The 14,008-nt window shown below is 40.6% G+C and overlaps 1 long non-coding RNA gene across 1 annotated transcript in view; it reads left to right on the top strand.

Annotated features, from left to right (window-relative positions):
- The first annotated feature begins 4,244 nt into the window (after positions 1-4,244).
- Positions 4,245-14,008, top strand: part of LOC133471034 (uncharacterized) — a 63,857-nt gene continuing 54,093 nt past the window's right edge. The window contains exon 1 of the long non-coding RNA XR_009786110.1: positions 4,245-4,568. This is a non-coding gene — a long non-coding RNA (uncharacterized LOC133471034). The remainder of the gene's footprint in view (positions 4,569-14,008) is intronic.

Below are 14,008 nucleotides of genomic sequence, written 5' to 3'. Positions count from 1 at the left end.
GGTTGCTGGTAAAACATTGGTCACGCTTCCAGCAATCACATCCTTTAGCCACGGCCACAAAAAAATACAGACACACAAACACGGCACACACACATTTGCCAGACAGCCTTGTAGGTGTAAATCTGCTTGTGACAGACACATTTTTTTTTAAGTGTCCAGGAAGAGATTAGCCAATTTCCTTCTTTAAATCTGGAAGAAGAAAAAAAAGACCTGACTCAGCTTCAGATTACTGCTGATGCACATCTCTAATAACCTAACCTAATCTCCTCCTCGAGTCTCATTTGAGATTAACCCCCCAGGGCGTCAACCATGCTCCGCTTTGAATTTGTGCTTTGAAGAAGAATAAAAAGAAAAACAATGTCAATAACTACTTGATGTTCTTATCTGTCTGTTTGCCTTGAAATACTCGGCTGGGGGTGGGGGAGCAATAAATGGGAAAATAATGTTTAATTTCCCGGAATTTATACCAGCACTGTTGCTGTCCTTCCTTGTTCCAGATGAGTCATGTTTGCACTGCATGCCAATAATTTACAACATTGAGGAGTTTGAAGGAAAACATTCTGCACATTCCCTTTAAAAGCAGTCAGATAGCTTATAAATCAGAATCAGAATCATCTTTATTTGCCAAGTATGTCCAAAAAACACACAAGGAATTTGTCTCCGGTAGTTGGAGTACGACAACAGAGACAAAAAGACATTGACAAAAAACAGTCACTGAGCAATAAAGGGTTGCTAGTTATCTGGTAATGCCGGTACATGATTATTATTTTTTTTTTTACCATTGTGCAAAAAGATGCAGAGTCCTCTAACACTTAGAGTAGTTCGAAAGACTAATATTGCAATAGTCCGGTGCAATGACCATTGTGCAAAGGGCGCCGAGACTTCAAGCGAGTAGTGCGATAATCTGGGACAATGTTGACTGTGCAAATGTTGCAGATACTCCTCAATCAGTGTGCAAATGGAGCAGATGCTACTCTGGCATGAGTGGCCAGTATTGGTCAACAACAGATATGCAGATAGTACAGCGTGGCGAGACTACTACAGTGAGTGCACGAGTAATGTATAATTGGCCCCACAGAAATGTGACAACAAATTGCCAGCATGTTGTAATTGAATTGTAGGTTAGGTCTCGTGCTGGACCACCTCAAGAGCGTCACAGGTCCCCTGCTGGAGATGTGATTATTACAGTTGGTGCACTTCATTTACCCTTTATTTCATCTGTCCATCACATGATACGTGAGACTGATTATTGCTACTTTTGGGATTCATTTCACGTTCTCTCATCAGGCTAATTCACGCAGCAAGATCTGCTATTATAGGCCAAATCACAGTGACATTTACAGCTGATTGGCCCAAAGGGGAATTGCATGTAGAGTACTAATAGGGATTGACGTGTTTGGTTTAGCCACAATCGCAGACCTGCTGCATTGACCTCAAAAGACGACAGAGTAATGAGTTGGTGCGTAAAACTTAAGATGAGTGAAAGCAGACTTGCACTATATGACATACTGTATAAGACACCGATACCAGTTCCACATACAAGTTTAACCACCTTATTATGTGATACTAACGTTGTTTTTATAGTCTAGACATTTTGATACAATGCAGATTTCTAATCCAATTTTCTATATACACAATGTATGTATACCATATAATACACTGTGATACTATGGACATTTGGGATAGGATTCAAAAAGTCCCCAGTAATTCGATTCCTAGGAATCGTTTTATTTTCTTGCTTGATGATTCCGCTTATCGAAAAACAAACCAGGTGTGCTCGACCGGTGATGAAGCCGCTCAAAGCGCCTTATTCTCAGCCGTGATTGGACTCACATCATGGTGAGCATGACGGAAGCGTTGAGAACTTCTCTTGGATTTACCTCTGGGGAGGTTCCCTCGACTCGCTCTCGAGTGTTTCTAAAAAGTGGGTTTCTGTAATCATGCCAGAGGTATTTTGCAAAAGCAGGACAAATACATTCTCTCCTTTTTTTTACAGAATAATTATTTTTTGTTTTTTTTGTCTGAATTACAAGTTGAATGCAAAAGGAAAGGGACACTGGAAATATTCCCTCATGTTCTTAGCCAAAGTCTCATATATAGGGAAACTGGTCATCAGGACTGGTAAATTAAGAGAGAGCTGATATCCTGGCAAGAATGGTGAAAGTTCTTAGCTCTCCTTTGACCTTTCTCAGTCTCAAAGTTTAAAGTTGTATCAGTTCGCCTTGAAAACTCAAATATTTAATTGTCTCTTGACCAATAAGAGTGGAAATGGACAATTTTCCAAGGCACTCTGATATCTCGTAAGGTATGGAAAAACTGCATGAAGCTTTTTGGTCTTTTGACAAACTTTGAAAATTGACGTTTTTTTTGTGTGTGTTTTTTTTTTTTGCTAAGGATACATTACAGATTATGAGTGTTTACTGGATATGCTGTATCTTCTGTTGACAGTTGAAGATATGATAAAACAAATTGATCTGTATGATTTCAGTCCCTGATACAATGAGAATCACTAAGAGAATTGATAAGGAATCGGAATTGCTACATTCTTATAATTTCCCATCCCAAATGAAAATAGTAGCTAGTTCCAAAAAGGACGTGGTTGTGAAATTCAGGTTCACCATTCAAAGAGAATTGACACAAATTTACAGAAATATATATGCAGTTACAGAGAACTAACATAGCACATAGGTTTATTGCTATATTATTGATAGTACGAAATAATAATAATACACCGGATTTTAAATTGACGTGGCTTTTCAGGAAATCTACTAATCTTTGAACTAAACGCTTAACCTTTATTTGTGCATACACTAAAAGGAGCAGGATGCCAGGCGTTGATATGTAAAACAAGGCATAACAATCTTTTGTGATTTTGCGCCAACAGAGCCGTCTGCTTGATTGAGCAGCGGCCCGCATTACACACGCCACTGGTCAGCTGGCTCCACGACACACTATTGAGGGGAGATAATTGAGTGTGTTTACATAGACCTGAATACAGTGACACTTCATATGAGCAAACATAAAGGCTGATCAAACGTGTGAACACTGGCAGCTTTGTCTGTCTCTGTATGCGTGTACGTGTGTGTACGTCCGTGTATGAGAAAGTGTCGCTTTGAGGTTTTTTAGCCGTTAATGGAACTCGCTGATCAAATGTGCTTTGATCGGCGGCTGCGATGTGTGCATGACGCCGTGTCTGTTGACCCCCGCATACATCACACTATCAACTAACGTGTGCACCAAGGCATACACGAACTTTTCCGCTTGCAACTTTTCACTCAGCCAAGGTAGATTTCTATTTTTGACATGCAAATACACTTTGATGATGTTTTTTTTTTTCAATAAAAGGATGGCAGTTTAAAGTGGAAAGCTGTCACCGACAACAGTGCGTATTCCTCGCACCAGAGTTGTGAAAAAAAAAAGACAAATATTACCTGTGACACAAGCTACAGGAAGAGGTCAGACTATCAGGTATAGAACAATTATACCTGAATGTTTAACATATGAGGTGGCAAATGTAATAGCAGCATTATAATGATTATAGTTTTTTTCATTTTATTCTATTAATACTTTATTTTATTTTATCAGTCTGTACTTCGCTTGGGTGAATGCTTTTTCTTTTTTCAATATGCTCTTAAATAGCTGTAAAAAAAAAAATGAATTAAAGAAACATGGACTGATTTAACTAACTCAGTGTTATGGTACTAAAAAATAAATTCCATTGCTTAAATACTGTCACTTTCAAGTTGGAGAAAACCACAGTTTTACGGACCTCAACAACCCCCTCTTTTTTTTGTTTCATGCGTCATACTAAATTGATAAACACCAGGATTGTGTTGCATACAATGTGCAATAGGAAAAGAAGGCTGGGGTTCTCCGAAGTGCTGAGAGCAGCTGCCACAGGAAGTGACAACGTGGACTTGTTGAAATGGACGCGGTCTCATCACACTTTATGGACCCCGATGAGTGAGCTAGACTAACATATGGGCTCCACGCTGGTCTAGTTAACCTACTCGCTGAGCAACAAGCAGACACATGTCAGAGAGCCTAGCGTGTGTGCGTGTGTGTGTGTTTGTGGACTGGGGAAGCAGCAAGTAAGACTAATTAGTGTTCCTAGTCTAAAAACATTAAAAACTCTGCCCTAAAAAGGGACCAGCATGGATAGATAGATTACATCCTTAGGGATTACATCGCTCCGGCCTGCATCTGATGGAGTGAACTTTCACTGCAGTCTGAGAGGAGGTAAATCAGCCTGACCCGGGCACGTTCACAGGACTTGGACTGCTTTCAAAACCTTCCCAGGGACAAAGGCAGAAACCAAACAGACAAAACACAGGAAGCCGAATCCATGAGGAGAGAGGGAGGTGATGAATGGTCCGCCCCTCCATGCTCCTCTCCAAGGAGGATGACTGTATCCTCCTGTGGGAGCAAGCAGCCTTGCGGAGCGCCATTCATGTGTCTCGCAGACAGCCAATGGAAGCGCGGGGATTTGGTTCATATGCGAGTTTACTGGGTCGGAGTCGGAGCAACAGGGGAGGCGGCGGCCAATCGGAAGGGCCCGCAACAACTGGGTGAGTTAGCCAATGAGATTTTAGTCTGATGTCTCACAGTTAAAATCTAATTACAGTGTGTGCGTGTGTGTGTGTGTGCGCGTGTGTGTCTTCTTGTCTCTTCTATCATTGTGAGGCAACACCTTTGAGATCCCACCTTTTTTTTTAAGTGGACATTTGTCTACACTCCATGTGCGTGTGTGTGTGTGTGTGTGTGTGTGTGTGGTTGGGGCGGAGGGCAGGGTGTGGGTGAAAGAGAGCTGAAACTCGGATTAGAAAAGAGGAAGGTTGTTTGAAGGCTCAAATTCAAATTGTCATGCAAATGTGATACATACAAAAAGATAGATCAGGTAGTAAAAAGACACGTTAAATGTATGAACAAAAGAAAGTTAATTTTAGTACGAAAATAATCATTTGTATTGAGCATCTCATTGCATTATTTATAATTAATTTAACTATAAATAATTAAACATTTACGTACTAAAATAAATAAAAATGAGGAAAAGAGAGTAAGAAAGGTTAAAGGTGAATGCTCAGTGGGTCCGATTAAATGACGGAGGGGGTCGTGTGAGGCCCGCAGACCATACTTTGCCCACCTCTGTTCTTAACATGTGTGTGTAAAATAATTGTGTGATCAGATGTATGTAAATATATGTAGGCTATACTGTACATCTGTGTTATTTTTTAATTCCTTTAGGAATGAACAAGATGTGCGAAGACAGTTCAGTTTCTGACGTAATGGAGGCCTCTTTTCATCCCCAACACAAGGTTCCCCCTCACAACTAGCAGTTTCACCGCCATTCAGACACTCTAGTAAAAGATAAGCACGGCCAGGTGTTAATGGTGTCACACACACACTAAACACTCTTATCACACACAGTACACTTTCAAGCAGCTCAACCTGAGCCTTAACAGCAAAGGCCAGGGGTGACAGACAAGATGTATTGTTGGCTTTTTCCTGTTTTGACTCTTTTTGTCTGGGCGCTCAGTGATTTAGCGCACATACACGACAATGATGCTGTACTTTTGTTGTTAAAATATTACATTATAACCAAGTACCGTGGTTTTACACTTTTGTAGGTTGTGTAAAAATGTCTTTGATTAAAAAAAAGTGCTTCAGCAGGCCTACACCAAAATGGCCTAGAAACACCTATGGGCGTTGTAATGTAACAAGTGCAGCACAGTGGTTTACTAGTAAGTTTTAATTGTGTAACACTAGGCCAAGAGGTTCACTCCCTGGCCCCGCCTGTGTGGCGTTTGCATGTTTTCCCCATGCCTGCGTGGGATTTCTCCGGGCACTCCGGTTTCCTCCCACATCCCAAAAACATGTACGGTAGGTTAATTGAAGACTCTAAATTGCCCGTAGGTGTGAATGTGAGTGCGAATGGTGGTTTGTTTCTATGTGCCCTGCGATTGGCTGGCAACCAATTCAGGGTGTACCCCGCCTCCTGCCCGATGATAACTGGGATGGGCTCCAGCACTTCCGTGACCCTTGTGAGTATAAGCGGCTCAGAAAATGGATGGATGGATAGACCAAAAGGGGCACTAATTGTGGGAAAAAAAACATTACTAGTACTGGTAAGGCATGCAAACACTGTGGATATATATATATATATATATATATGTGATTTTGATTGAAGGTTCATGTGAGCAACATGGCTCAGGAACTGGTGCTTCCAAGCAGTAATTAGAAGGCTTGAATCTGATGGCAACGGTCTCAACAGTGAATGTGGCGCATTAGAGGCACATGCTGGAACTCAATCACGACACTCAGTCAAGTGCACATGCTCATACGCGTGTTCATTTGTCTTCCTGTGTGTTGCTGTGACTTTGATCAGTGACAGTGCACAGAAGCACCTCATCCTAGCGTGACAGTACACAGGTTGTTGGGGCCAAGTGTAATTAAAAAAACGAATCGCTCTTTTTCATATGCTGGCTAATGTCGGCATGTCAGAGTCAGAATCCATCCGGGCAAAGGTTTTGCTTTGAATGAATCTCCCCCTTTCCTCGCACTCGGATCGATCATTCCCGACTAAGATGGTGACACTCGGCATCCAAGACTCTCATCGTGGATCAGTATTAGAAAGATGAAATAATAATGTTGCGCTTTACAGTCAGTTAAGCGCATCAGAGCTGGTGAGACGCCAATCCAGCTATGCGGACCCGTTGTTATTATTCTTTGATCAGACCAGCAGGAATAACAATTTATAATTTATAACACTCAGTCTAGTCTGGGGAAGAAGGGGCTCTGCACCTTTAATTATTGATCAAACACAACAGATTTAATATCAATCACTGGAGCATAGGCAAGCGTGAGCAAAAGTCAGAGAAACACGCTGTTGTTCAACCCTCAGATGAAAACAAAAATGAAATACATAATGCTGGACGCAGCGGGGTATGCTGCTATGCAAACATGAGCGCAGCCAAAGCCCGGAGATTTGTTCACACAGACCACAAGGATGCACCAATTAGTGCAGGACTTGAGCTTGCCTATCGTGAATCATTTAACAAATAGCTTTTCCTGAGGAAGTGCTCCGATAATTCCAAATAACACTGATACTAAATGTACAACCGAATGCCATTCCGCGAATATGTGGGAATTCGCTGTATCGACTGCATAGATAAACAACTATTCACACTCAAATTCACACACATGCACAATTTAGTCTTTAATTAAACTAACATGGATGTTTTTGTCATGTAGTCCCAGAGTACTGGGAGAAAACCCACGCAGGCACGGAGAGAATATGCAAACTCCACACAGGAAGGCCTGAACCAAAATTCAAAACCACAAACCTTAGAACTGTGCATCAACAATCACTGAGTGAATCCCAAACAATTAAGCCTTGGTTTTTGCAAACATTTTTGGTTCTTCCCCAAAATGTCTTGCGTTCACAGAGTGGGAGAAATGCGCAGCAATGTGTACTGGGCCCATGAGAGTTAGCAGCTGAAGAAACACACCACTTGCAACTTTATGCCTTTTGACGTCTTATGAAGCCTTTTCAACAGCAAAGAATGTGATTGGAAACACACGCATGCACTTATACAGCGTAGAATTCCCATATTGTGCCTTCCATAGTGAACGAGAGGGACAGAGAAGGAGAAAGATAGCGGGACTTTCCCCAGGATCTCAAAAAAGGAGGGAGAGAGGAAGCAGACAGTGGGAGCGACAGAGGACAGGAACAAACAGAAGAGGAGGGGAAAATGCATGGCTTGTCTTGAGTATGGGCTTATTTTTCTTTCCCACAGTGGAAATGACCCTGGAATAAAAGCACCATGTGAATGGGGCGTATTACATGACAGCGAGAGAAAATAAATAAGTCAAGAAATTTTGTGACACAAGGTATTTGACCACTTTCCCCTCACTGTTCCAGTGAAAGCAAACGTTCCAAGAAACGGTGTCGCTCTTGCCCTCTACTGCCTGTTTGTCTCTTTCTGCCCGTCTGTCAAGGTTAATGGCATGTATCTCCAGGGCTGGCTGCCGGTGTTCCCGTTGATCTCGCACACCGCCACCAACGCTGTTCCGTTTGGCCTCGCTAAGAGTGTGTAGTGTGTGTGTCAGAGTGTGTGTGTGCGTGTGATAGGGATCAGTAGTCATGATTGTGATTCAGTTCCGAGGTGTGCGCATGTGTGTGCGTTTATGTGTTTGTGTGTGGTCCGTTCAAACAGCCAGCTGTTGGCATTCAGGTTTGTGTGTGTGTGTGTGTGTGTCTCTGTGTGTGTGTGTGTGGGGGGGGGGGGGGGGGGGGGGTGTTATAACAGCAGAAGCCCTCGCTGACATTCGAAAACTTGCCATGTCATCTCAATCCGGGGCCTCACAGTGACGTGAGAACAAGGGAGTCTTTCTCCCAAGTGTGTGCCTATGTGTGTGTGTGTGTGTGTGTGTGTGTGTGTTCACAGTAGTGCATGAACCCAAGTGTAAATAGTGTACTCCTTCAGTAGCCTTATGCTTATGAGCGAGTGTGTGCGTGTGAGCAAAGTGGGCGTTCAAACCACTACCTGAATGAATGTGCACAAACTTTCATGGAGGGTGGTCTCACCTGTGCGCTGTACTGTATTACACGTGGTGCCAATATAATTTCTCCCATATCATTCAGAATGGGCACTTTATGAACAAATGTGGACATTGGCCAAAGGGAAGGAGAGAACCTCATATCAGAGGTAAAAGCATTTGTTTTTCTTATTTGGCAGCTTTAGTTTGTGTTGTTACAGTCCAAACCTATTTAAATCACGGGTGTTTAAAATTAGGATTTGCAAAATTGGGGGGAATTTTCTCAGTTGGAAACTTTCCATTGAATTGATATCAATTAACAGGAATAATCGAGTAATTCACGCATTTTTCTGTTGGCTCTTAATAGGGAACTTAAATATACCATAGTTGTGGGAAATATATTTTAGCACAACCCTGACAAAGCAATCAGAATTCAGGCAAGTCCAGTAGAATATGAAGAGCCTGAGAGGGTTTAGTAAAAATGCAGAGGCAAGGGTTAAAAAGCTTGAGGGAAGGTACTTTTTTTTTAAGAATCAGAATCAATCAAAATCAATCAAATGTATCTAACCAAACTATTTTCACTCTTTTTTTGTCCGAGGCGACATATTCTGCGAGGCACCCGCCGACTCAAGAACACGCAGAGTTTTATGAGACTTCTCAAACAGTTCAAGTGTCCAAGAGTGTTAAAAGATTTTTTATCAAGCTATTTTGAAGACTTAAATTGGTTAATAGTTTGTAAAAGTCACAGACTAGGTGGGGACAGGGCGAATAGTATTGATTAGTGTTGGACATACAACAGTGACACTATACAACCTATTGGTTTGGCTTTGTTATATTGGTCACTTTGTATCATGTGCTTATATACTATGTTACACTGGTTGTTGACACAATTCAAACAGTCAGTTGGTTCAATATTTTTGTTATTGTACAGGGTAGTTGTTACGAGACACCCAGTCTGCACAACCTGATGCTCCCGAAACCAATAACTTTACATTTAGAACTTTTTTCGGCCAAGACTAAAAAATGCTCAAAAACAAAACACGGGAAAAGGCAGTCGTTCAATGAAGAAAATAATGAAGCTGAAGGTGGCATGCATTTCTGTAATTTCTCCAAACTATGTCTAAGATGTCAACTATGTCTAAGAGTTAATTTTGAACGATTAATCAAGTGGTGAGTTGAATGACTCAAGTTCTCCGTTAAAACCTTCCCCTCATTTGTGACCCCTCACTTATGGAGGCAGCTCAATAGGCCTGCGACTTGTAACATCTCGAGGTGTTTGTTTTGGGAATAAAACAGGATGCATCTGGATTACAAACAGTTTATTTAAGTATGTAATATATCACATAATCAAGCACTGTATAGAATTAAAAATAATAAGCACAGACTTACACAAATGACCCTCCCAGCTGGCATATGAGAGAAGAAAGAGAGGAAGACAGCAAACCACATCAGAGCCTGCCAAAAATCACATTTCCCTTGCATACTGTAAGTATAGCTGCTTTGCATTAAAGTGTCACACATGCATGGCAACGCCAGCGTCCGCCCACCTCACATTTCATTAGCGGGTGCACGCTCAAGCTTTTCGCCAGCCTCTACGATGCCACAGAAATCTTATTGATTCATCAAAAAAAGGCAGTACAGTAGTTATAAGAACAGGAAGCACCCATTGGCGCAATGGAAAACAGAAGGTTTAGGGGTCGAGCCCGATCACTACGTGCATGATCTATTCTCCACAACAGTACGGCACTTAATAACACGAGAATACAAGCACAGTATACTTAATAAGAGTCTGAATGAACCACAGTATACGCTTTTTTGAGGGCTTTATCAAAAGGTAGGTGTAGTGTAGGTTCAAAAAAAATGCGGGATTAGTCAACTTCCAGTATTAAACGTCGATGTAGAGTAGTAAGGTCGACTAGTCGACTAATTGGTTTAACCCCTACTATGAATGTTAAAAGAATGTATTGAATCACATTCCGCTGCACTTTTTTTGGGGGGGGGATAAATGTGTTTATCTTAAAATGCACATTGCAAAAGCAATTCTTTTTTCTTATATGAGTTAATAATTTTAAAATGTTACTTAAAAATTGTCTGCTTAGTTAATAAAGGTTTTATTATGGCCAGAGCTTGACGCTGGCAAGAATGGATTATTTCTATTACTTCCTATGGAGAAAAACAAATGTTTTGTTTCCATCTATGCTGCACCCTTAAGCGATTGTTGCACATCTCATTCCTAAACATATATGCATTGGGCAGTAAATGTTATTAACTTGCAGTGTAAGAGATGACTGCGACGGTGTGCAAATTAGAGCCCCCGAGCAAAATTCGGACTTGTCGCCAATACTATGTAGTTTGCATAACATCAACAAATGTGAAATTTTCATAAATCCTTATAATACAATGTAGACATGCAAAAAAACAAAAACAAAGCAGTTCTATTTATTAAAGCTATCTCCGCTGTTTATGATTCAAGCACCTATCCGTGTTGGTTTTTAATCAGGTTACCGCAACAACAAGTGACGAATATATTTTCAGCATGTTTGAGAAAACAACTCATTAATACTGCACCGCACTACATACGGACTATTAGAGGATGAAGTCCCTCCCCCGCAGCACATGTGGATCAGTTTATCCACGCCCCGGTTTGGCCCACTTTCACAATGTCACAGGACATTTATCTTTATTCCCTTCTTCCTCCCATGTACCTTCGAGAGAAATGTCTTTTACACATGTGCTCTCTGCACCCTCTCCTATTCCTCGCACACTTTTGTGAACACAGTTTTGTGCCTCGTGCATGCATGCATGCACTTCTAGGGCTACCATCTGGAAAACGTATTGTTCCACCCACCTAATGGAAGCTTAATAAGGGAGGGCTTTAATTTTGGTTTTGCTCCTTTCAACCTCTTGTCTTCTCCAATTTCCAAGAGTTGTAACAGCTGAGTAATCAGAAGTCACTTTATTCTCATTTATTTAGAGGAACTATCTGTGTTGAGACTGGAAAAGTGAAGGTGTTAATAGAGGGATTACGTAAAAAGGTTAATGTTTTATATTATGTGGAAGGGTATTTGACGAGATGATCAAATAAATTCCTTTTTTTTTTAATACAAACTACCCAAAAAACAGTAGGGATGAACTTAAAATGCACTATCATTCAATTTTACCTTCTCTAAACCTTTGAATCCACATGCCCAACTGTTCAGTGTTTCGGTACTTTTTGTACAACTTGCTTTTCTCTAAAAAATAAAATAAAAAATAAATTTAAAAAAAAGGCCTTAATGGCAAAACAGGTTTACAACAGGTGTTTTGTCAATGAATGGACCAATACATTTAATGGTTCGATAAGAATTTTTGTTTCAACAGTCCTCTTCAGTATGCTAGTCACATTTTGACATCATAACACCAACAAAACGCCTAACAATTGATCAACCATACCTTACAATCGTAAGTAAGGCTTCAATCAGGATGCTCTCAAAATATTGTACTTTTCAAACTCCATTTAGCCAGTCGGTCAAACTGTGAGAGTGGGATCACAGCTGAGTGGCATAACTTTTCTTTATTCCATTATTGTTGTTATTTTTATTATTACACCTTATTTATAGATGATGACCTGATCAACTTACATAATGTTGCTGTCTGACAGAAACTTCCTATTTCCAAATTTGTAAATCTTTTATACTTTTACATAATACTTATACATACTTGTTTCACAAAAGGAGATTATTGGTCAGTCCCCACATGGGTCTGTTATTTTTATTAATTATTAACCAATCTAAAGTGTTGAAAATAACTTCAGGACTTTAATGATACAGTGTTAAATAACTTGAAAAAAAATGATTTTTTTTTTAAATTACTTAATAAAATGTTTTGGAAATGTAAGGATTCGACCCGCCAGTGACAATAAGAAAATCAACAGTTAATGGCAGCAAATTGGTTTTTAGATGGCTACCGGGATTTGTAACTTTAATATGGTTAGATACTAGATAACAATATAAACCTCTTCATGAGTGGTGAGTTGTTTAGTAAGATAGAACTATGTGACGATTAAAAGTGCAAAATCTCTTCTGCTTTTGTGCCTTCAGATTGTATTTTGAGAACGTGATGAATGCCCAAATGTGGTAACTGCTAAAACAACAATGACAGTACTGTAAAAACAGTATACTTCTTTAAGACATGGGAGAAAAACTTCAAGTGTGGCAGGTCACTTTTCACCTCCCAGCTTCCATTAACGCATCTTCCAGGCCTGAGTGATTATGCCTTTGTTTGCAAAGGGCTTGCTAAATAGAACATATGTGCAAAAGCTCAAAAAAACAACAAAGAGCCTCTCGAGCCATGTCTAGACAAGCCGTGACACACAAAGAACAACTTCTCATGACTTGCACTTTATCAGCTGTAATGACCTCGTCGGCCTCCGGTTCACTTATATAAGAAAAGATTACACAAGCAGCGACACCACAAGGAGCAGACGAATATAGCTCAGCTAATCTTTGTGTGTGTGTGTGTGTTTGATCAAGCGCCTGCGCCGCAGTATATCTGAGGATGCGCCTGAGAGACAGGTGAAGGCATACAGGCAGAGATGGAGAAGGATGGTTCAGGAGAAATGAGAAATTTGTCATGTCGCTGCAACTTGAACTTAGAACGAGTTTGGGCTGTTTTTTAAAGAAATATATTCTGCAGGGAGAACCGTCAGTAATGTAAATGTGAAGTAAATGCAGCAAATTAGTGTGAGAACAGAGAGCACAGTCACGGGAGGGGAAGGAGGAGGTGAGGTGCGATTGGGGGAGTGGAGGTGTGGGTCTGACTTAAACAGCAGAAGGCCTGCGAGAGCTACTTCCACACTTCAAGGGCTTTTGTGACAGCGAAGCGGCGCCATTCAGCACCGTCAGCAGTTTTGCTTGTACGTGTGTGTATGTGTGTGCGTGTGTGTGTGTGTGTGTGTGTGTGCGCGTGTGGTACATGTGTGTCTATCCACAGGGAATGAAAACTCCCTGTTGTTTTTCCATAAAGCAAGGACACCACAATGCTGAAAGGACACACGCATTCAGGCATATGTCTACCTGGTTGTTTTATATCAGCTAAGTCATCACAACATTAGATATACCTGCACTCTAATGAGCTGTATCAATAGTTCTGATAATAGTATTTGTTTTACAATTCAATGTTCCCCCGCTACATTGAAGAAGAAGAGGCAGAGAAGGTCCCCAACTACTGTCGTCGTTCCCAAAGAGCAGAGCGAATATATGCCTGTGGGTATTGTTGTATGCAATGTTTGAATGTGTTGCTGATCTCTGTGTGTAGCATTTTTTAAAAAGATTTATAATTACAGTAACTTCTATGCTAATGTATGCTTTAAATGTATAGATTTATAGTGTTTCACATTATATTTTAGCATTAAATTAGCAGACCTTTATTAGATTAAGTGACAGTATATGCTTTGGTTCAACATTTTGGTGTTTAAACATACAATAATTAA

This window comes from Phyllopteryx taeniolatus, chromosome 21 (assembly GCF_024500385.1).
Source record: "Phyllopteryx taeniolatus isolate TA_2022b chromosome 21, UOR_Ptae_1.2, whole genome shotgun sequence".
Lineage (NCBI taxonomy): Eukaryota > Metazoa > Chordata > Actinopteri > Syngnathiformes > Syngnathidae > Phyllopteryx > Phyllopteryx taeniolatus.
Note: the sequence above shows the minus strand (reverse complement) of the source record. Positions and strands in the feature narration are given on the sequence as shown.